This window comes from Pan troglodytes, chromosome 11, assembly GCF_028858775.2.
Source record: "Pan troglodytes isolate AG18354 chromosome 11, NHGRI_mPanTro3-v2.0_pri, whole genome shotgun sequence".
Classification (NCBI taxonomy): Eukaryota; Metazoa; Chordata; class Mammalia; order Primates; family Hominidae; genus Pan; species Pan troglodytes.
The window spans coordinates 113,995,789-114,018,018 of NC_072409.2; the positions used below are offsets into that span (position 1 = coordinate 113,995,789).

At 41.3% G+C, this 22,230-nt stretch overlaps 1 long non-coding RNA gene across 1 annotated transcript in view; it reads left to right on the forward strand.

Annotated features, from left to right (window-relative positions):
- Positions 1 to 635: 635 nt before the first annotated feature.
- The window catches only part of LOC134807693 (uncharacterized), a 52,079-nt gene continuing 30,484 nt past the window's right edge, over positions 636 to 22,230 (forward strand). The window contains exons 1-4 of the long non-coding RNA XR_010148785.1: positions 636 to 757; positions 10,713 to 10,784; positions 20,838 to 20,915; positions 21,801 to 21,879. This is a non-coding gene — a long non-coding RNA (uncharacterized LOC134807693). The remainder of the gene's footprint in view (positions 758 to 10,712; positions 10,785 to 20,837; positions 20,916 to 21,800; positions 21,880 to 22,230) is intronic.

The following is a 22,230-nucleotide window of genomic DNA, read 5'->3' on the forward strand; positions in this document are numbered from 1 at the left end:
ATAAATGAAATTGAATGGCAAGGCCTCTCCTCCTGGTCTACCGATAGAGGGCAGCATCCTTCAAAGGACCGGTGGGGCCAGGGCTGTACACCCGCCCGCAGAAGAGAAAATGAGGGCAGCTGGGGAGGCAAGATTTTTTCTCACATGAGTTTCCTCGTCTTAAGTTGGAGATGACACCTACCTTGTAGATGCTGCGACTGGGATTGGAGGTGATCTATATGGGAGGCAGTATACGACAATGGCGAAGGGAGTCTTTAGAGTCAAACACATAGGTTTGACCCCTAACTTATTCATCGAATATCCTTGAGCAGGTTAGCTCATTTAAGTCTCAATTTGCTTATCTGTAAAATGGAGAAAATAATAAGGCCTATTTTATAGAACTGTTGTCAAGATTAAATGTGATAACAAAGTGAAGTGTTTAGCGTAGTGCCTAGTTCACAATAACTATCCACTACATTTATTTGCCATCTCTATGTAGAAAATTTAAAAACCATGATTAAAATTGCTTTCTAATTAGATACTACCATCCTCAGCTAGTAAAAGGCTTACTTGGATTTTAAACTAAAATATATGCAGCTTCAAAGCTTCCATTTTTTCCCCTTTATCATGCTGCCGGTCCTGATATGTCATAGATTCCAACACAAAAGCTCAGCTCTGGTATAAAAATGAGGAATTGAAAGTGAGTACAGATGATATTTCTAGATTGTCAAGTTTTACAAAATGTGTAAAAGAAAACAAGCAGTATCAAGACCTGAAGGTGAGTTGCATATTTAAGATTCTTTCTTTTTAATAATCTAAGCTGTTATTAGCAGTGGATGAGAAAACATTAATTTAAAAAATCTGTATATGATTTTTTTCCTTGATGCATTTTTTACTTCTAATGCAATGTACATAGTATAAATAAGTAATGTAATCAAGTTTATCTTTGGAAGAAAAGTTAATAATCCTACTAGAGAGTTGGAAATAAATGATGCTCTTATTGCATTTATTACAAATCACACAAAGCAAATCACCCCAACCTGAAACTGTGTATTGCTGGAATATGTCGAATCCCTTTGTGACCCTCCTTAACTTCCCAGTTGCCTCTGGATCCTCAGGCTGTACCTGATGCAGAGAAACGGCATGGAACCATTCAAGGGCCAGCAGGAACCCTTATGTCCACCTTGTGACTTCCAAGGACACCAGGCCCCAGGCATCCGTGGACTTGCATTTAGGGAGGTGGAGATCTCAGGAGGCTGTGCTCAGCATTCAGGGGCCAGAATGGACTGTACTACTCAGAATAGTGACAACAAATGCTTGACAAACAGATCCACATAAAGTGATGATAAAAGGAAGCACATTGGGTTTGTGAGACTTCAAAGTGAGTGAACTGTATGTGAGAAAGGGGAACAGAGACAGTCAGACACCAAGCAGATAGTGGACAGAAATACATTACAGGAATGAGCAGAGAGGAAAGGAGGCAAGGTGGATCCCCGGGGTGGGGGTGGGGAGGGGCCTCACCTGGGTCCTGCTGTTTGGAGAGTTTCTGTAGGTCATGATCAGATTCATGTGAAATGTAGCACAGGGAACTGTGATGACACATTCACAGTCTTTACTCCCTGGACATGTTATCATATTATATGCCTCTTGCTTTCCACATGATGGCTCTAAGATTGATAATCTAGGGAACCTGGAGGGCCCCTTTATCTCTGAGGTCAGTGTCCCATTGGCTTGTCACCACTTCGCATTCTGAATGAAGGCTAAGCTCTTCCCATGGGCTTCCCGTGGGCTCTGAGTTTCTTTTCCTCCTGTCTTCTCTTTTCACTCATTATCTTGCCTTCCTGTGTACGTTCAATATCTGCTACTCTATTGGTATTTTCTCCTTAGCCTTTAAACACAAGCAAGTCTCTCCAACAAAAACAAGACAAACAAAACCAAAACACCTTCCTTGAAGTCTACCCTACACACTCCTACACACTCCCTTTCTGAGAAGTCTTCTGAGACACACACTTCCCTGTCCCCTAGAGACCTCCCTTGCCTCCAGTGGAGGTAATGCCCTCTCCCTGTGTCCCTTAGCACTCTGTGCATGTGTTCTTCTACCACAGCACTTTCACATGCCATCATCATGGGTTGTCTTCTTCCCTCTCCCTCAGTGGCCCATGTGTGACTTCAGGAATGGGGATGTATCTTTCATCTCTATTCCTGTTGCTAGCTCAGTGGAGCCAGGAACAAGTTTAATGTGCTAAAAGTTTTGTTGCACCTGTTGTATTAGTCAGGATTTTCAAGAGAAATGGAACCAATAGAAGATAGATGATGACTGACAAGGGGAGGGGGAAAGAGATTTAGTATGAGAAAATGGATCACATGATTATGGAAGCTTAGCAGTCCCAAGATCTGCAGTTGGCAAGCTGGAGATCCAGGAGAAATGATATATAGTTCCAGTCCAAGTCCAATTTCAAAGGTGGAAGAAGACCAACGTCCTCAGTCCAAAGACAGTCAGGCAGAGACAGAATTCTTTTCTACTCAGCTTTTGTTCCATTCAGGCCTTCAACGGATGGGATGAGATCCATCCAAATTGGGGAGGGCAATCTGTTTTTTCAGCCTATTGATGCAAATGTTAATCTCATGCAGAAACGGCATCATGGACACACTCAGAATAAAGTTTAGCCAAATATCTGGGCACCACATGGCCCAGTCAAGTGGATACATAAGGTTAACCATCATGCTTATACATCATATTTTTTTATTTTCATTGCAGTTTCTATCTCTTTTGGCAACATGTTAGCTCCATAGCCTTCAGAGGTCCCTCCCTTTTCCAATTTCCTTCAATCCTTAATGCCTACACTATATAATATATATAGTATATATATAAAGTATAATATATATAGTATATATACTATATTATATACTATATATAGTATATAATATAGTATATATAGTATATACTATATATATACTATATATAGTATTATATAATATAGTATATACTATATAGTATATATAGTATATAATGTATAGTATATAATACTATATATTATATACTATATATACTATATATTATATATATACACTACATATATACACTATATATACACTATATATAGTATATAATATATATAGTGTATATATAGTATATAGTATATATATAAAGTATATATAGTGTATAGTATATATATATATATATAAAATATATAGTGTAATTATAGCTCTCTTCTATTGTTCTGTGTTCCATGACCAAGCATAATACTTTTCAAAAATTGTAAGTTCATGCAAGGCAGCAGCAAGGCTGGGGGAGGGACGCCTGCCATTGCTGAGGCTTGAGTAGGTAAACAAAGTGGCCCGGAAGCTTGAACTGGGTGGAGCCCACTGCAGCTCAAGGAGGCCTGCCTGCCTCTGTAGACTCCACCTCTGGGGGCAGGGCATAGCCAAACAAAAGGCAGCAGAAACCTCTTCAGACTTAAACGTCCCTGTCTGACAGCTTTGAAGAGCGTAGTGGTCCTCCCAGCACAGAGTATGAGATCTGAGAATGGACAGACTGCCTCCTCAAGTGGGTCCCTGACCCCCGAGTAGCCTAACTGGGAGGCACCCCCTAGTAGGGTCACACTGACACCTCACACAGATGGGTACCCCTCTGAGACAAAACTTCCAGAGGAACAATCAGGCAGCCACATTTGCTGTTCAGCAATATTCGCTGTTCTGCAGCCTCCGCTGCTGATACCCAGGCAAAAAGTGTCTGGAATGGACCTCCAGCAAACTCCAACAGACCTGCAGCTGAGGGTCCTGACTGTTAGAAGGAAAACTAACAAACAGAAAGGACATCCACACCAAAACCCCATCTGTACGTCACCATCATCAAAGACCAAAGGTAGATAAAACCACAAAGATGGGGAAAAAACAGAGCAGAAAAGCTGAAAATTCTAAAAATCAGAGCGCCTGTCCTCCTCCAAAGGAATGGAACAAAGCTGGACAGAGAATGACTTTGACGAACTGAGAGAAGAAGGCTTCAGACGATCAAACTTCTCCTACCTAAAGGAGGAAGTTTGAACCCATTGCAAAGAAGTTAAAAACCTTGAAAAAAGATTAGATGAATGGCTAACTAGAATAACCAATGTAGAGAAGTCCTTAAATGACCTGATGGAGCTGAAAACCGTAGCATGAGAACTACGTGATGAATGCACAAGATTCAGTAGCTGATGCGATCACCTGGAAGAAAGGGTATCAGTGACTGAAGATCAAATGAATGAAATGAAGCGAGAAGAGAAGTTTAGAGAAAAAAGAATAAAAAGAAATGAACAAAGCCTCCAAGAAATATAGGACTATGTGAAAAGACCAAATCTACGTCTGAATGGTGTACCTGAAAAAAGTGAGGGGGAGAATGGAACCAAGTTGGAAAACACTCTGCAGGATATTATCCAGGAGAACTTCCCCAACCTAGCAAGGCAGGCCAACATTTAAATTCAGGAAATACAGAGAATGACACAAAGATACTCCTTGAGAAGAGCAACTCCAAGACACATAATTGTCAGATTCACCAAAGTTGAAATGAGGAAAAAATGTTAAGGGCAGCCAGAGAAAAAGGTCGGGTTACCCACAAAGGGAATTCCCCCCATCAGACTAACAGCTGATCTCTCGGCAGAAACTCTACAAGCCAGAAGGAAGTGCATGCCAATATTCAACATTCTTAAAGAAAAGAATTTTCAACTCAGAATTTCATATCCAGCCAAACTAAGCTTCATAAGTGAAGGAGAAATAAAATCCTTTACAGACAAGCAAATGCTGAGAGATTTGGTCACCACCAGGCCTGCCTTACAAGACCTCCTGAAGGAAGCACTAAACATGGAAAGGAACAACTGGTACCAGCCACTGCAAAAACATGCCAAATTGTAAAGACCATCAAGGCTAGGAAGAAACTGCATCAACTAATGAGCAAAATAACTAGCTAACATCATAATGACAGGATCAAATTCACACATAACAATATTAACCTTAAATGCAAATGGGCTAAATGCTCCAATTAAAAGACACAGACTGGCAAATTGGATAAAGAGTCAAGACCCATCAGTGTGCTGTATTCAGGAAACCCATCTCATGTGCAGAGACACACAAAGGCTCAAAATAAAGGGATGGAGGAAGATCTACCAAGCAAATGGAAAACAAAAAAAGGCAGGGGTTGCAATCCTAGTCTCTGATAAAACAGACTTTAAACCAACAAAGACCAAAAGAGACAAAGAAGGCCATTACATAATGGTAAAGGGATCAATTCAACAAGAAGAGCTAACTATCTTAAATATATATGCACCCAATACAGGAGCACCCAGATTCATAAAGCAAGTCCTTAGAGACCTACAGAGAGACTTAGACTCCCACACAATAATAATGGGAGATTTTAACACCCCACTGTCAACATTAGACAGATCAACGAGACAGAAAGTTAACAAGGGTATCCAGGAATTGAACTCAGCTCTGCACCAAGCAGACCTAATAGACATCTACAGAACTCTCCACCCCAAATCAACAGAATATACATTCTTCCCAGCACCACACCACACTTATTCCAAAATTGACCACATAGTTGTAAGTAAAGCACTCCTCAGCAAATATAAAAGAACAGAAATTATAACAAACTGTCTCTCAGACCACAGTGCAATCAAACTAGAACTCAGGATTAAGAAACTCACTCAAAACCACTAAACTACATGGAAACTGTACAACATGCTTCTGAATGACTACTGGGTACATAACAAAATGAAGGCAGAAATAAAGATGTTCTTTGAAACCAACGAGAACAAAGACACAACATACCAGAATCTCTGGGACACATTTAAAGCAGTGTGTGGAGGGAAATTTATAGCACTAAATGCCCACAAGAGAAAGCAGGAAAGATCTAAAATTGACACCCTAACATCACAATTAAAAGAACTAGAGAAGCAAGAGCAAGCACATTCAGAAGCTAGCAGAAGGCAAGAAATAACTAAGATCAGAGCAGAACTGAAGGAGATAGAAACACAAAAAAGCCTTCAAAAAATCAATGAATCCAGGAGCTGGTTTTTTGAAAAGATCAACAAAATTGACAGACCACTAGCAAGACTAATAAAGAAGAAAAGAGAGAAGAATCAAATAGACGCAATAAAAAATGATAAAGGGGATATCACCACCGATCCCACAGAAATACAAACTACCATCAGAGAATACTACAAACACATCTACGCAAATAAACTAGAAAATCTAGAAGAAATGGATAAATTCCTCGACACATACACTCTCCCAAGACTAAACCAGGAAGAAGTTGAATCTCTGAATAGACCAATAACAGGAGCTGAAATTGTGGCAATAATCAATAGTTTACCAACCAAAAAGAGTCCAGGACCAGATGGATTCACAGCCGAATTCTACCAGAGGTACAAGGAGGAACTGGTACCATTCCTTCTGAAACTATTCCAATCAATAGAAAAAGAGGGAATCCTCCCTAACTCATTTTATGAGGCCAGCATCATCCTGATACCAAAGCCTGGCAGAGACACAACAAAAAAAGAGAATTTTAGACCAATATGCCAGATGAACATCGATGTAAAAATCCTCGATAAAATACTGGCAAACTGAATCCAGCAGCACATCAAAAAGCTTATCCACCATGATCAAGTGCGCTTCATCCCTGGGATGCAAGGCTGGTTCAACATACAAAAATCAATAAATGTAATCCAGCATATAAACAGAAGCAAAGACAAAAACCACATGATTATCTCAATAGATGCAGAAAAGGCCTTTGACAAAATTCAACAGCCCTTCATGCTAAAAACTCTCAATAAATTAGGTATTGATGGGACGTATCTCAAAATAATAAGAGCTATTTATGACAAACCCACAGCCAATATCATACTGAATGGGCAAAAACTGGAAGCATTCCCTTAGAAAACTGGCACAAGACAGGGATGCCCTCTCTCACCACTCCTATTCAACATAGTGTTGGAAGTTCTGGCCAGGGCAATCAGGCAGGAGATGGAAATAAAGGGTATTCAATTAGGAAAAGAGGGAGTCAAATTGTCCCTGTTTGCAGATGACATGATTGTATATCTAGAAAACCCCATTGTCTCAGCCCAAAATCTCTTTAAGCTGATAAGCAACTTCAGCAGAGTCTCAGGATACAAAATCAATGAGCAAAAATCATTCTTATACACCAATAACAAACAGAGAGCCAAATCATGAATGAACGCTCATTCACAATTGCTTCAAAGAGAATAAAATACCTAGGAATCCAACTTACAAGGGATGTGAAGGAGCACTCTCTTCAAGGAGAACTAGAAACCACTGCTCAACGAAATAAAAGAGGATACAAACAAATGGAAGAACATTCCATGTTCATGGGTAGGAAGAATCAATATCGTGAAAATGGCCATACTGCCCAAGGTAATTTATAGATTCAATGCCATCCCCATCAAGCTACCAATGACTTCCTTCACGGAATTGGAAAAAACTACTTTAAAGTTTATATGGAATCAAAAAAGAGCCCACATTGCCAAGTCAATCCTAAGCCAAAAGAACAAAGCTGGAGGCATCACGCTACCTGACTTCAAACTATACTACAAGGCTACAGTAACCAAAACAGCATGGTACTGGTACCAAAACAGAGATATAGAACAGAACCCTCAGAAATAATACCACACATCTACAACCATCTGATCTTTGACAAACCTGACAAAAACAAGAAATGGGGAAAGGATTCTCTATTTAATAAATGGTGCTGGGAAAACTGGCTAGCCATATGGAGAAAGCTGAAACTGCATCCCTTCCTTACACCTTATACAAAAATTAATTCAAGGTGGATTAAAGACTTAAATGTTAGACCTAAAGCCATAAAAACCCTAGAAGAAAACCTAGGCAATACCATTCAGGACATAGGCATGGGCAAGGACTTCATGTCTAAAACACCAAACGCAATGGCAACAAAAGCCAAAATTGACAATGGGATCTAATTAAACTAAAGAGCTTCTGCACAGCAAAAGAAACTACCATCAGAGTGAACAGGCAACCTACAGAATGGGAGAAAACTTTTGCAATCTACTCATCTGACAAAGGGCTAATATCCAGAATCTACAATGAACTCAAACAAATTTACAAGAAAAAAACAAACAACCCCTTCAAAAAGTGGGCGAAGGATATGAACAGACACTTCTCAAAAGAAGACATTTATACAGCCAAAAGACAGATGAAAAAATGCTCATCTTTACTGGCCATCAGAGAAATGCAAATCAAAACCACAATGAGATATCATCTCACACCAGTTAGAATGGCAATCATTAAAAAGTCAGGAAACAACAGGTGCTAGAGAGGATGTGGAGAAATAGGAACACTTTTACACTGTTGTTGGGACTGTAAACTAGTTCAACAATTGTGGAAGACAGTGTGGGGATTCCTCAGGGATCTAGAACTAGAAATACCATTTGACCCAGCCATCCCACTACTGGGTACATACTCAAAGGATTATAAATCATGCTGCTATAAAGACACATGCACACGTATGTTTATTGTGGCACTATTCACAATAGCAAAGACTTGGAACCAACCCAAATGTCCACCAATGATAGACTGGATTAAGAAAATGTGGCACATATACACGATGGAATACTATGCAGCCATAAAAAAGGATGAGTTCATGTCCTTTGTAGGGACATGGATGAAGCTGGAAACCATCATTCTCAGCAAACTATCACAAGGACAAAAAAACCAAACACTGCATGTTCTCACTCATAGGTGGGAATTGAACAATGAGATCACATGGACACAGGAAGGGGAACATCACACACCAGGGCCTGCTGTGGGGTGGGGGGAGGGGGGAGGGATAGCATTAGGAGATATACCTAATATAAATGACGAGTTAATGGGTGCAGCACACCAACATGGCACATGTATACATACGTAACAAACCTGCACGTTATACACATGTACCCTAGAACTTAAAGTATAATAAAATATATATATAAATAAATAAAAATAAAAATTGTAAGTTCAGTGAGGGTAATTAATTACCATGTGTCATGCTGTTACCATACCCTTTATAGTTCTTGTTTTGGATCTGGAACACAGGAGGCACTCCAAAAATACACATTCAATTGTATTACATTGAAATATAATATATATGATGAGTTAGTCATCAAGCATTAATGATATTTTGTCAGACTGCTAGTTATCTATCCAATATCCATTCTCCTTCTTTTCATGAGAGAAAGAAACTCCATAATTTGTGGGTACGACAATGTGTTCTAACCCCATATCAAGAACTATGAAAGATGCTGTAAAAGGGATATGGTAATTAATTACCCAATAAGACTACATTTCCAGTAAAGGATTCTTCTTGTTCATGGAGCACAGAACAATAGAAGAGAGTGGTCTTAGGTCACGTCAGGCAGACAATAAGCAGTGAAGGAAGTTGGAGAAGGGAAGAACTTCTGTAACTGTGATGTTAACGTATTTCTTGCAGCTAGCGGTGATCACGTGATATGGTTTGGCTGTGTCCCCAGCCAGATCTCATCTTGAATTGTAGCTCCCATAATCCCCATATGCAACTGGAGGCACCCAGTGGAAAGTAATTGAATCATGGGGGTGGGTTTTCCCGTGCTGTTCTCATGACAGTGAATAAGTCTCATGAGATCTGATGGTTTTATAAAGGGCAGTTCCCCTGCACACGCTCTCTTGCCTGCCGCTGTGTAACACGTGGCTTTGTTTCTCTTGCACCTTCTGCCATGATTGTGTGGCCTTCCCAGCCATGTGGAACTGTGAGTGCATTAAGCCTCTTTTTCTTTATAAATTACCCAGTCTCAGGTATGTCTTTATAGCACCATGAGAACAAACTAATGTATCACGTAGCTAGATTCTGGCCATTGGGAGATAAGCAGAACCGTTGTATGAAATTTCCAGGGAAGCCTTCTAAATGGAGCTGACTCAGCTGAAAGCTGTGTGAGTTTTCCTTTCCCTTTTCCTTTTTGTGGTTTCCAGGATCCCAGACCAGATGCCGGAGCAGCAGCAGCCAGCTTGAGGACAGAGGCTGTGTGCTAAGAATGGTAAATCAGGGAGATGGAAGGTGTCTCGATTCTGGATCTCTTTGTAGTGCTGCCCTACCAGCCCTGGACTGCTCATTTCTGGATTTCTACATGAGAAAATAGAACGTTGACTGGGGCCTGTTGTGGGAGGGTGGGGTGTGAGCATCAAGACAAATAGCTAAAGCATTCCGGGCTTAATACCTAGGTGATGGGTTGATAAGTGCAGCAAAACACCGTAGCACACGTTTACCAATGTCACAAACTAGCACATCCTGCACATGCACCCCAGAACTTAAAATCAAATAAAATAACTTTGTGTGTTTTCTTTCAGGTTTTAAAAAAAATTTATGTAGCAGAATATAATCCTAGCTGAAACATACAAATTAACACTTGCAAAAGAACAGAGGAAAGTACCATCTAAAATAAATGCAAATATTCTTTCAGGTTTTTTTTTTAAAGGCATCTTTACTGATATGCAAGGCGTGTATGTACTACTATCATCAGATGTATGTGGTATTACTAATATAAAATATATTCTGTTTTTATTCATTTTCTTTTTCATCATGACAAATCCTTCAGTGATGTGGGCTTTAGCTTGTCTTCCCATGCAAGGACGATTTTCCCGTAAATTAGAGCAAAAAGAAAAAAGCCTTGTAAATCATCTCTCTCGCTTAACTTGCCCATTGTCCTCCTCTGCAGGAAAACTACAGGTTGCAGAAGAAAATGGCTGGTGGAAATGCAGCAGGAAGAATAACATGGTTCTGAAACCAGGTAAGAATCAGTGAAATTAGTGTAACAGCAGATCTTACCAGCTTTTTTCTTTTTCTACTTCACAAAGTTAAAATTGGGGAAATTGTTGAGAGGAGTCTTTGTTTTAAATGAGTGCAAGACAAGGACATATCTTTCTAAGGATCACATTAAATGAGGTGGAAAGAGAAGGAGACTCGGACGATAAATCAAAAATCCCACCCCTTCTGTCTGCCTCTCCCACCGCCCTCCATTACAACACATCAAGCCAACATGAGGGATTATTTTCCATTCCTAGGGTGTGGTACATTTAGAGAAAAGCCCCCCTTTAGGGCTTTGATAATTTTAGAAAGACGTTCAGAATATGGACATCAAAGTGATGTCTTGTGTTTCTCATGTTCTGCATTTTTCCCTCAAGAAGGGCCAGAATTAATGAACCAAATCCATGTTTTTGTGATAACACAAATTCCATAGTGCAAACCAGTAGAATTTAGAAAGCAAATAATCCCATTTTATAATAAAACAACATGATACAGACCACAGGTGGACTGTATCATGAATAGCAGCAATGGAGAGGGCAGCAGTGTGTTAGCAGGAGGAAGAAATGATGACAGCAAAACCTGGGAGGTCCATGTCGGGATTCCTTACTCAGGAGGCTGGCAAGGAGGTTCTGGACATTGTCTGGAAGCTTCTCTGGGCTGGGGGCTAGGAGTCTTGGTTTCTCTCTATGGGGGCCTCATCACAGGCTGCTTGGACTTCCTCTGAGCACCCAGATTGGGTCTAAGGGTCAGTGTCTAGAGAGAGCTGGCAGAAGTGCATGGCATTCTAATGCTCTAGCCTGGGAAGTCACACGGCCCCTGGCACCCGGCTGTACAGGTCCCCTAGAGGTCTAGGGTGAGAGACAGCAGTGGCAGCATTTTCAGAGATGTCTCTGGGACTAGGGGTGGGGAGCTGGAAGGGATGGAGAGAGGGAGACTTCTAGAGACCCAAGAGATGAGGCCATTTCTACTGCACTTTGTATTAATATTTAAAGCAGTCCTGAAGGTTTGCCCTGACTCAACAGGAGAGAGTACTGGTCCCATCCTTCTGTGGAAATAATGTTGAGGTCACACTGTAAGAAGGGTATGTGGGATGGGACATGCTGTTGTTGCTATCTTGGGAAAATACAGACTGCTCCAGTGGGAAAAACAAATAAATTTCTATGAGGGAGAAGCATTTTTTCAGTCACCTACTTAGCCTGGAAGCTTATTGACCACGTATTAGCTCTTATGACACCTGTGGAGGCCCCAGAGGGTGAGTTTTCACCCCCACCACATATGAGCATCCTGGGCTGTCCAGAAGTCACTGCGTTCATGAAAGTTTCAGAAATTAAGAGTCAAGCACTAATTTTCAGGCACCACTCCTTTCAATAAACACTCCGTAGCTCATTTTGCATTTACGAAGAATTAGGTTGTTTGGGGGAGACTGCTGTCTCCTATACCCTGTCCACTGAGAGGCAGGCATCCCAAATTCAGGTTTCCATGGCAATGGGCTTCCACGTCAGTGCCTCCCTGTCAGGGCTAATCTCCGGCCTGGTGGGGAGTAGGTGTTGTGTGCTAGGATCAGGCCTCTGGACAGCCATTGTCTCTCCTCCCGCCACAATGACATACATTCTTACTGTAGTAAATAACAGTAACCTAAGTTTTCCTAGCCTGTGAGAATAAATGAGGTCGCATTAACAGCAATAAATCACATTTCAATTGTCAATACCTTCACCCAGCATACAGATAACACGAATGTTATCTCACCTATGTTTAACAATCAGTTGCCATTTTATTTTTCACTCCAGGCTGTCCTGGTTGATGTTTCCTGCCCATAAGGCGGTCGAAAGGTGGGCATCTCCTCACGTGGCTGCTGCTAGTGACGGACCTAGTATGGCCCTGGGAGTTAAAGCGGTGCTGTGGCCTCTGCAGTCCTCAGCACTCCTTCTGGCACTACAGGCATGCTGTGTTTACAGCAGAGATGGAGAGGTTTTCTGCCTTATCCCCACCCTGCCCAGCCCCTAGCTCTGGGCTTTAGTTTGTTATCTGGGTACCAGAGAGCATAGCTTGAGCCCCTGCGTCTCACAGAGTCCCTTATGACAACAGCCTCCTCAGACTCTGCAAACAACCTCTCTCTCCACAGGGCTCAGATGAGAATCCAGGGAAACCAACTTCTTAAAAATAGATGCCAGTAGGCTGCCTACCCTGCCAAGTCATTGGACATTTCCAGACATGCCTGATTCCCAGCAGAGAACACAAATTAGGCTCTCGAATCCCTGCTACATTACTAAACGTGCATAGCACGCCCTAATGCTTTCCCCTGAATCAACTCTGTTCGGTAGGTAGGACAGATGATAGTATTATAGTTTCCATCTTTCATACAAAGAAATTAATTCTTAGTGAGAAAAAGCTAGAAGCCTGAAGTGAGATAATAATTAAGATTCTGATTGATCACATGAATGGAGGGCTTTGAATAGCAAATCTGGCACTCTCCTGGGATACTTCACGGTAACAGGTCACCAAGCTTGGCCTGGATGCTCTAGACAGAGGCATTTTCCTCTCTGTGCTCACGGCATGTTGGTTTGTTGCAGAGTTTGCTGTATTTTGTGACACCACTTTAAATGTCAGTCTTCTCCACTAAACATCTCTCATGCCAGCAAAGTGCCTGGCATGGAGAAGGGACTTGATAAACATTTATTGGTGGAATGAATATGAATTTTTTTAAAAAATCTCTTAATGTTTCTCTAATGAAGGTGGAATCCTCCCACCCCAGAGAACATTTGGAAGTGGAGGAGCATTTTTCATTGTCACAATACCGAGGAGTGATGCTCCAAGCCTTTTATAACCGGGCCAGGGATACGGGATATCTTGCAATCTGTCAGACAGTCCTGCACAAAGAAGTGCTCTGTCCAAAATGCCAATCGCTCCTCCTTTGAGAATAACTACAAGGAAGTCCAAATGTTAGGAAAGTCCCAAGCACTCCTAAGCCTTCGAGTCTAGCCTAGGAATAACTTAGCTATCTGTGACCTTGCTATTTGAGTTTTGAGACAAAATAGGGGTTATGCTCTATACCCACCTCATGCTATGGTTTGATGAGAACATATGTAAGAGGCCTAATAGAGTGGTTGCATGTGGCAGGAAGACAAGTGATTTGAGCTCCTTTTCCCCTTACTTCAGGTAATAGGAACAATCATTTGTCAATGTATCAGTTTGGCCTATGGTTTAACTCAACTGAAAGAATTTTGAAAGCAGGCCTAGTGTTCTAGGATCTGCCCTTGGAAATATAAAAAGTAGTATGGTAGTATATTGCCCAATTGTTATGAGGGTTCGAGTTTCTAAAGATCAGTGCCTGGCACTGAGTAGTCTCTTTAGAAATAGTTGACTTGATGATAGGTGGCAGAAATCGAAGAAAAGCAGTGCTCTTGCTTAAATATTAAGGTAGCATAAAATCAAATCATATTCTCCCTCTTTAGCAAAATTGAGTGAGATTTCTTTAGTAAGTTCTGCTTATCCACTATGTCCTGCAAATTAAACAGACTTCCCACAGAAGACAACAATTCTTGACTTCACTCTGTTCCCACCATTGCAGAGTAATGCATGCTTGGGGCAAAAACACATATGACTCACCTGTTTTATAGTGTCTCTTTGTACCCTTTCAATTCCCACTGGTGAATGAATTTACTTTCTACCTGCTTCTTATTAGAGAAAATATGTCATAGAAACATTACAAAATGTTGATAAGAATAGAAAACCATAATCCTAACCCTATTGCAACTGTTTAAAAAATTGCCTTCCAATGCTTTTCTATAAGAATGTCTTTTTGCTGGGCACGGAGGCTCACGCCTATAATCCCAGCACTTTGGGAGGCCGAGGTGGGTGGATCACGAGGTCAGGAGTTCAAGACCAGCCTGGCCAAGATGGTGAAACCCCGTCTCTACTAAAAATACAAAAATTAGCCAGGCATGGTGGTGGGCGCCTGTAATCCCAGCTACTCGGGAGGCTGAGGCAGGAGAATTGCTTGAACCCAGGAGACAGAGGTTGCAGTGAGCCGAACCTCTCGCTGCAAATAAATATAAAGTAAGGTTGAACTCCTTACTTTATATTTATTTGATTATTATCAAGCATAATTATTTTCCATATGCTTTATTTTCTCTTCATATTTCCTTTCGTGAATGTTTACATAATCCAACTTCTCCCTAACCAGAATCGAATATAGTAGAAGAAAAAGAATACTGGGTTAGTTTTGGGGCTTCTGGCAGCATGGTCTTCTCCCTTAATCTCTTTTTGCCCAACACACCTCACCTGTGTCTGAAGGAAGTTGGCTAATCGCTGATTCTCTCTAGCTCTAAACTTAAATTATTCTAAATACCCTACATGAAACAGGCCAAACTTAACCATATACAGTATTACAAAGTATCATATCTGTAATTGGCATAGGTAAATATCTAGAGTTTAAAACTTGGGCAGGTGGAATTCTTAATAGATTTCAGGGAATCTCATAATTTCTGAGAAGTATGTGAAGGTTAATAGAGAAACTCTTAATTCATTTATTCAACAGGTATTTAGAGAGGACCTATAATGTACTGGCCTCCGTAACAGATGCTTGGCATGCAAAGATAAAGCAGATATAGTTGTAGGGGAGCTTTGGTCAAATGCAAGAGATGGATGGACAGGAGAATTACAAGCAAGTGTGGTAGGGGCTAGAGTGAGCAGCACGGGGAGCAGCTGCTTAAGAGGGCTTCACAGAAAAGGAGGCTTTGAACCAGGACTTGAAAAATGAGTAAGATTTTGCCAAGAAGAGGCAAGAGGAGTGAGTAGAGGTAGAGAGGAAAGTCTTGGTCTGCAGGGAAGGGCATGTGAAAGGCATGAATCTATGCAAAACAACTTACTAATAATAGTGAGAAGTTAGTTTTCTGGGATATATGGTGCATTATGCAGAATAGAGCTGGACAGTAAATGGGGGTTAGATTTTATGCCAAGCAAAGGAGTCTGTTTTTTATCTTCTGGGAAGCTTGGATGCTTGGATATAGCCGGAAGCCAGGGGAGATTTCTAAGCAAGGGAGCGATATGGCTAGTTTTTTTTTTTTTTTTTTTTAAGATCACTTCTGGAAATCCACAAGTGCCATTAGAATTTACTCATCTCAAAGCTCGGATTAATTGTGCGAACTTGGGGGCTCTGTTTTGAGGCCTTAACCATTTTCATTCAATACATGGTTGAGTGTTCTTCTTCTATTTACCTATGACTATCAGGCATCTGAAAAGCTGGGAAACAGAAGATGAATTTATTTTTAAACAGTATGTTAGCTATATTTTCAAATAATATGCAGAATCTTTTCCTTCAAACTCCAGACATCTATTCAGATGAAGCACTTCTATATTTAAAACAATGGGTTCAGTTGTGGATTTGTCAAAAAAGTGTAATGAATGTGTGTCCCAGGTTGGATAATAAATTACACGGTCATGTTATCTAATCTGGAATGCCACAGATCTTGTGGCAGAGGGAAAGAGACCATGGTAGAGCTATGTATGGCTCATAGCTTCTGTTCAGACAAAGCATACATCAATTCCACTCATATTTCATTGGGCAAAGCAAGTCACAAACTCGAGATCAACATGCCCCTCCTGAGGGGAAAATGAAAGTCACATGGACCAGCAACCTATATATAGAGTCTGTAATGCTTATGCAATATATACAGTAGTATCTACATCTAGATGTCCATCTCAATTATTAAGAAAGGTTTTTTTAAATTATACTTTAAGTTCTAGGGTACATGTGCACAATGTGCAGGTTTCTTACATATGTATACATGTGCCATGTTGGTGTGCTGCACCCATTAACTTGTCATTTACATTAGGTATATCTCCTAATGCTATCCCTCCCCCCACCCCACAACAGGCCCTGATGTGTGATGTTCCCCTTCCTGTGTCCAAGTGTTCTCATTGTTCAATTCCCACCTATGAGTGAGAACATGTGGTGTTTGGTTTTTTGTCCTTGCGACAGTTTGCTGAGAATGATGGTTTCCAGCTTCAACCATGTCCCTACAAAGGAAATGAACTCATCCTTTTTTATGGCTGCATAGTATTCCATGGTGTATATGTGCCACATTTTCTTAATCCAGTCTATCATTGATGGACATTTGGGTTGGTTCCAAGTCTTTGCTATTGTGAATAGTGCCGCAATAAACATACGTGTGCAAATTATTAAGAAAGGTTTTAACTAGTTTTTCAGTGATAAAATCAAGGCCAGTCATTTTTCATTTGTTCTCGGCCACATCCCTCAACTTGCCAGCCCTGCCCTGTGTTGCAGAGTGCTGACCCTTGCAAAATATGTTTCCTGAGCTTCCTTGATTTTTTTTTAGGTTTCTTCAATGGTAGGTTCTGGCAGGAGATTGAAGGATGTGAGGAAGGAAGAAGCCAGAGTATTCCTCCTTTCTCTCTCTGTGTCTGTTAGCATCTCTGGCTGTGGCTGTCGCCCCTCCATTGCTCCAGCAGCTATCTGGCCAGCCTCCTTGTTGGACCCAGCTGCCTGTGAACAGCCCCCTCTTGTGGGCTCCTCTCTTTGTCCATCCAGCCCTGAGAATGAGAGTGGCTTCTTTCAGTGTCTAATCTCCAGTTGCTACACCGTTTGCTACTTCAGTTCTTTCTACGCCTTTAATAGTTCATCACATTCACTTCCCTCTATTGAATGACCTGGAATGGGTTCTATTTACCTGACTGGACTCTGCAAAATACTCTATTCTGTTCTTGAAATTAGTCACCTTACTCAAACTTGTCCACCACCTTAAGTAACCTTTACTCCAATTGTCCATTCACCAGGGTTGGCTGTGAATACTTTAGAAAGTGTGGTTAAGCTCCTTTAAAACACCTTATATCACAAGACCATGCTACTAACTTTTGTTCTAGGCCCAACAAATATATCATAAGGTGGCACAAATAAATATTTTTAAAACATTTACAAATATTTACAAGTTCTTATCTTTAAAAACATGGCAGGCCGGGTGCGGTGGCTCTCGCCTGTAATCCCAGCACTTTGGGAGGCCGAGGCGGGTGGATCACAAGGTCAGGAGATAGTGACCATCTTGGCTAACATAGTAAAACCCCATCTCTACTAAAAATACAAAAACATTAGCTGGGTGTGGTGGCGGGCGCCTGTAGTCTCAGCTACTTGGGAGGCTGAGGCAGGAGAATGGCGTGAACCCAGGAGACGGAGTTTGCAGTGAGCCAAGATCCCACCACTGCACTCCAGCCTGGGCGACAGAGCAAGACTCCATCTCAAAAAAACAAAAAACATGGCTGAGCAGGACTAGGGTGGCAGTGGAATTATCTGAGAATAAATGAGCAAATTATTGACCCAGGTTCCACTCCTCAAAAAACAAGATAGGCTGGCACAGTGGCTCATGCCTGTAATTCCAGCACTTTGGGAGGCTGTGGCTAGAGGAGTGCTTGAGCCTAAGAGTTCAAGACCAGCCTGGGCAACATCTATACAAAGAATGTTTAAAAAATAGCTAGGTGTGGTGGCATGTGCCTGTAGTCCCACCTACTTGAGAGGCTGAGGTGGGAGGATCACCTGAGCTGAGGAGTTGGAGGCTGCAGGGATCTATGATGTCACCTACTCCAGCCTGGGTGTGTCTCAAAACAACAACAACAATGACAACAAACAAGATAAGCTTTTCCTTTGTGTGTGATTAAGATACTTACCTATATATAGATATTGACATTTACCTTGCACACAGGTATATACATGCACACATATGACATTTATATATTCATATATATATAAGATTTAAGATTTAATTATATTTAAAAGACTATGGATATACTGGTAGTCTTTAAAGAGTTTATTTAAAGATATTTAGAATATAATGATCACAGCCAGAGGATGGCTTATTTAAAAGCTCCTACGTTCTATACTAATTTTCTATTGATATCTTTGATACAGTATTTGGAAGCAAATTTTAAATATGGGAGGGAGTAGCTAGAGACCCTGTAGGAAAAAGATTTGATATCATCCGGAAAGAATTTTTGCAAATAAGTACTGAATGAACGGGCAAATGACAGCCTTAGAGACAGTGAAGTCACATTTTGCTTCCTCTTGAATTAACAAGGGGATTTTGCTTCAATGTGTACAAGGGAGAGGAGCAGGAAAGATTGGTTTCTGGGGAACAGTTTACTCATCCTGAGGCAGTCTGCTGCTGGTCTGACCCCAGCAGGCACAGCGGCGGCTGTAGAGACAGCACTATAGTAGTACTGCTAAATGTTTTCTAACCTTCCGAAGGGACCTCTGAGGAGCCTCTCTCCAGGGACTGTCACACTGGACAGAGCAGGATTGAACATGGGAGTTGGGCAGTCACCAGGGTTTTTTGAGTCAAAATGATAGCAGGTTCCTCTGAGGGACATTTCCTGAGGAATGGAGTGGCACTGGGCTCTTTATGTACCTAAATGTGGACTTCAGAGACAGAGTGACCTAAATTAAAATCCCAGCTTGGCCACTTACTAGCTACATGAACTTGAGCATATTTTGTAATTTCTTTGACTGTCAATCTCTGCCTTCATTAAAGTGAGGACTATATAATATCTTCTTGGGCAGGGATGCACACGCACGCACACACACACACACACAGACCCACCCACCCGCCATGCTTGGTTCATAAAAAGCACTTATTTGGTGTGTTTTTATTATTGACAATAATAAGTTATTCATATGCTGTATTTATAAGACGCATGCAGCCAGTTTATAACATAATTATATTTCTCTGCTTCTCTCCACTGCTGCAAGGACCTCTAATCCAGTTTTGTCACCACGCAAACTAAGAGCCTGAAGCCCAAAGAGGGTCAAGAAGTTGCCCCAAATTAGACAGCTAGTGAGTAGTAAACCGCGGCCCTTCGGATTCCATCAGGAATCGCAACAACGTCTCACCTTGGTGTGCGCACTCTCCCTGCCCACCCCTTCTCAGGGACCTTCCCAAAAATGACGGCATCATGTATCGACAAAGAGTCCTACTGGCACCAAATCTCCTCCCCTTTCCTTATTTGAATCTAACTCCCTGCATCATTCTATCTCTTTTTTTTTTCAACCAGAGACTTAATTTTTTTCTCCTCTGAATTTTATTCTTTACTTGCCTTCCCTTAAATGTGCTGACATTCTGTGCCTCATTAGTTAGTTTTTTAATTCATTCAACAAACATTTAATCTAACACTTTTAAGGTGTCAGACGCTGGAGAACTAATGCTTAAAATTACTCCAGGGGCTCACAATCTATGGAGGAAATGAACTTATAAGCAGAAATTGCAATACTTTGTGATTAGGAGGGGAACACAGGACCTTGGGACCCCAAGACCCTCCCACCGACAGGAGGCGGTCTAGCATGGCAGTTGACAGCATGGGCTGTAAAGCGAAATCCTGGGGATTTGAATCTCAGCTCCTCCATCCATGTGTGCCCGTGGGGAAATTGTATAGACTCAAGGAGCTTTGATTTCCTCTCCTATAAAGTAGGAAATGTAATAGTACCTGCCCCAGAGGGAATGTGAGGCTTAAATGAGAAAACTTTTAAACTTTAAATATTTAAATATATTTACAAGTTGTCATCTCCCTTTAGATATAGAGCTGAGCGGAAGAAGGGCAGGAAATCTGAGAGCACATAGTAAGCATTCAACCAAAGCGATTTCTTTTTGCCTTAGGAGGGAGAGTGAACAGAGATTACTCATCATTGAATAGCTGGAGTTTAGGTTATTCATGAAAAAGGATCAGGATCTCTCCTCTTCCTGCAGCCAAAGCAAAAATTTCATAGTTATACTCCAAATGTGAATGATCAGCGTGATCACAAGTAGCTGAGGAACTGACCCTGAGGGTGGCTGATGACTGACTTTTTATAGCGGATGGGCTGCCAGAGCTGACAAACAAAGCTTAGGCAAATGCTGCATCTCACAACCTGTGTGGTCCAGCTGTGGGCTGAACAAAGAGTGGCATATGTGATGTGAGAGCTTTGAATAGAGCCCGAGATTGCATGTTTCTGTGTGCAGGAAAATGGTTTACTCAGTGAATACTCTTTCTTTTCCAGCATCCTTTCCTACTTGGAGCGTAGGGCTGAAACCGTGAGGCGATTTCTCTACTTTGCTGGCTGTGTTTCCTGAGCAAGGTGAGCATATCATTTTCCATTCACCTCCCAGCTAATAGAGAAGTTCCTCAGGCAAAAACACAAACACACGAACACAAAAAAATCAGGATAGATGGAACAAAACACAAATGTCTTCTGCCTTTCTCCAGTGTTTGGAAAAATAAACTTGCTAGAAAGGGGACATTGAATTAATTCCTCAACAGGCAGGCACACTTGTGGGTTTCAGCTATGGGGACTCTGAAAGCTGTGTCAGTTGGTGTGAATTCTACATTTCTTTGTGTGTATGTGTGTGTGTTTATATGCATGAATGAGTGTGTGTGTGTGTGTGTGTGTGTCTGTATGTTGGTGGGGGTGGGGGACTGGTTTAAAGGGGATTGCTGTAGCTCAGACAGGGCGGGAACTCATTTTCATTTGGAATCAAATGCTTTCAGAGCCAGATAAAACGAAAAACTTTATTCAGCATTTTCTGAAAGAAGCCACCCAAGGTCTCCTTTTTCAGTATCTGGGACCACAAATGCCAACTAAGTCACACGGGCTATGTCTGTGCACACACATATGTAATTTTTAATATCCTCACATGACTAAAATGGATTTGTCCCATTCAGTGGGAAGCCACAACATTTATTACATCTCTTTCTCAAATAAAGCTCAAAGCGAGCATTTCATCTTTCCTCATGTAATCATCATAAGGTAGCAAATGAAATTTTCCAAACCTAAAAGCATGTTGCTAAGAGCTCCAGGGCACCGCATGTCACTTCTTACTTTGATGTGTTCGTGGAAGGGGGTGGGGGATGACAAAAAAAAGGAGAAAGGAAAGAAAAGAGAAAGAAAGATGCACCACATCTTCCTGGAGAATTCAGAAAGCAATTTTTTTCTTTTTTTTTTTTTTTTTAACTCTTTATGTAGTGACAAGATGGAGCTGATTAAAAGAAGACAAGGGAAGTCTCAGTGCCAGACCACTTCAGAAATGAAGCATTCCAGAAAGGCATGTACGAACTCCTGTCAGAAACAGGAATGATTTCATGGCCCCTTTTGCATATTAATGAACTACAAGTAACCTCAGTTTAGTGGTGCAGATGCAACATTTCAGGAGCCGTGCCAGAATTCAGCGATAAATGCCAGCTCCAGGGGAAATACATTTCATGATAGAATTAGGAGAGCAGCCATCTGAGACGTCCACAGAAATCGCCACCCCCCTCGAAATGGAAGGCGGTGTCTGGGGAGCAGGGCACTGGTGGCAGTGGATGTGGGGTATCGGATCATTTTTCTAAAACCGGTTCCCAGGCATGCTCTCAATCTTCTACTCTTCTGACGCTGCATATTTCCTCAAGCAACA